The sequence below is a fragment of the Mus pahari genome, chromosome 18 (assembly GCF_900095145.1).
Source record: "Mus pahari chromosome 18, PAHARI_EIJ_v1.1, whole genome shotgun sequence".
In the NCBI taxonomy this organism is placed as follows: Eukaryota; Metazoa; Chordata; class Mammalia; order Rodentia; family Muridae; genus Mus; species Mus pahari.
The window spans coordinates 57,468,297-57,471,162 of NC_034607.1; the positions used below are offsets into that span (position 1 = coordinate 57,468,297).

General features: G+C 40.7%; 1 pseudogene; it reads right to left on the reverse strand.

Moving 5' to 3' along the window:
* Positions 1-433: 433 nt before the first annotated feature.
* Positions 434-1,522, reverse strand: LOC110335887 (annotated as a pseudogene).
* Between the last annotated feature and the right edge of the window lie 1,344 nt (positions 1,523-2,866).

Sequence of the window (2,866 nt, forward strand, 5' to 3'; positions counted from 1 at the left end):
AGGAAACAAGAAGTGGTAACTGCTTCAGGAACCCTTGCCAGCCTCTAGAAATCCTGGAAGTCCCCTGCTGGTTAATATCCTGCACAGATCTTTTAAGTGGTGCTCATAAAGATCAACTAGGCTGGAGATTTCTCTTCCACAACATGCTCTCCTCAGTCACCAAGTGACTGAGCCACATGAACTAAGGACAAAATCAAGATATGCACAGGTTATTAAATACATACCAAGGGAATAGTTAACTTGAATATAAAGTCAAAAATCAGCAAGTTCTACGATCCAGTGCTGATATCAGGTACAAGCTTCAAGAACAAATTTCTTTTCAAAGGTGTATTCCAGTTTCATGAGGCTAGCATTAGGTGTGTACATTTGCCAGGGTAAATCAGTACTTCAGAATCAGGTCATGCAGCAGATGCCTGATACCTGCTCAGTGCATCTAGAAGCATTTGCGGTGGACGATGGAGGTGTCCTACTGGTCATACTCCTGTGTGCTGATCCACATCTGCTGGAAGATGGACAGTGAGGCCCGGATGGAGCAGCCAATTCAGAGTGTGCGATCAGTGGAAGCAAGATCTTAATACTCATTGTGCAAGGTGTTGGGACTGTAATCTCCTTCTGCATCTTGTCAGCAAAGCGTGGAAACATGGTGGTATCACAAGACAGCACTGTATTGGCATACAGGTCTTTGTGGATGTCCACATCACACTTCATGATGGAGATGAAGGTGGTCTCATGGATGGCACAGGACTTCGTGCCCAGGAAGAAAGACTGGAAGAGTGTCTCTGGACACCTGAACGGCTCATTGCTGATGGTCACCTGCCCATCAAGCAACTCATAACTCTTCTCCAAGGAAGAAGATGCAGCAGTAGCCATTTCTTGCTCAAAATCCAGTGCAACATAGCACAGCTTCTCCATTATGTCAGGAACAATTTCTCTCTCAGCAGTGGTGGTAAAGCTGTGGCCCAGTTCAGTCAGGGTCTTCATTGGGTAGCCTGTCAGATCCCAGCCAGCCAGGTTCAGATGCAAGATAGCATGTGGAAGGGCATAGCTTTCATAGATGGGCACTGTATGTGACCCTGTCACCAGAGTCTATGACAACGCCAGTGGTGTGCCCAGATGCATACAAGGACAGGGCCACCTGAATGGCCATGTACATGGTTGGGGTATTGAAAGTTTCAAACATATCTGCATCTTCTTCTCTTTGTTAGCTTTGGGGTTCGGGAGTCCTCAGCCAGTATCACCAAGTACTCCTCAGGGGCCACAGGTAGAAAGTGTGGTGCCAGATCTTCTCCATGTCATCCCAGTTGGTGACAATGCCATGCTTCAGGATCAGGATACCCTTCTTGCTCTTGGCCTCATCACCCAAGTAGGGATCTTTCTGGCCTATACCCACTGTTATGTCCTGGTGTTGAGGGAGCCCGACAATTAAAGGGAACACAGCCCTGGAGGTGTCGTCTCCATCAAAGCCAGCTTTGCACTTCCTAAAGCCATTGTCAATTACCAGTGCGGCTATTTCTTCTTCCATTGGGATTGGAAAGGACCAGATGACTGAGAGGCAGAAAGAAGCACAGTGTAAGCTGGCAGCAGAGTGTGAGCTTATATTTTATTTTTCATTTACCTAATTTATAATTTGACTTTCCTGTATGAAATGCAGCACTAAATATCTGATAAATTTAGAAACAGAGAAGGTATACGAATTAGATGCATATTTTCCCCCTTATTCTAGCACACTGCTTTGCTTAAAGAAAGCACTATTAACTAATATTATTATTCATTTAATCCCACCACAGCTTCAAAAAATTCTCAGAACAAAAACTTTATCAAGTAATAATTAGTTTTTAAACCTTAATTTATTTTTTATTTTTTTAGGTCATATTATAATGCCATACTTTCTCTCTTCTCCTCCCCTCTCCAAAACCTTATATACAACTCATTACTTCTTTAATGCTCTCTTTTTTCATTAATTATTGTTACATTTATATGATTGTACATGATTTCCTGATTTCCCCTCCAAAACCCCTTTAATGCTCTCTTTTTTCATTAATTATTGTTACATTTATATGATTGTACATGATTTCCTGATTTCCCCTCCAAAACCCCCCTATCCCCTTCACCATCCACCTGCTCAAGAACCCACCCATTCCTGCTTCCTGAAAATGATAATTTCTGTCGCAAAAATCAAATCGATTTTTTATTCTTGGTGAAGTTGGATCTAAATTCATTTAAGATAAGAAAATCCCTTGTAAATTGACACTTTTCTAGTGACTACATTTTAATTAACCATCAAATATATTTTAGGTATTTTATAATGTTTCTGATTGAGGATGACCTCAGGAGCTTACAGAACACTAGACTATTCAAATCTAATAAGAAAAGATTGGGTACCTGCAATAACTAAAAAGACCCAAATCTACAATGAGTATGCCCATGGTTAATACTTTAAAAAAAAAAAAAAAAACAATTATTCAGAGAAATTGACCTAAATGGCATGGGAAACAGGTGGAGTTTCAGTGATATACAAATGACAGATAGGTTTGGGGTGGTATTCAAACCTGATAAACTGACAGATTAAAACAAGAATATAGAAGCAAAGACATGGGTTGGCGATGCCCCAGTAAATAACCTTCTACTCAAGCTCTGGCAGGAAGCTAACTTAGTGAGTCAAAACTAAAAGAAGCATAAAAATAGGAGGGAGCTATTTGGAAGAAGGGTTTTGAAGGGAGAGTGTTGTAAAACAGAATGGTGGATGAAAACAACTGAAATTTATTGAATAAATATAGGAAACTGTCAAGCAATAAAAATAACGAGGACAGAGAATGCTAAGAACCCTGCTGTTGAAGAAGAGACCATTCGTAGGTATGTTTCCAGA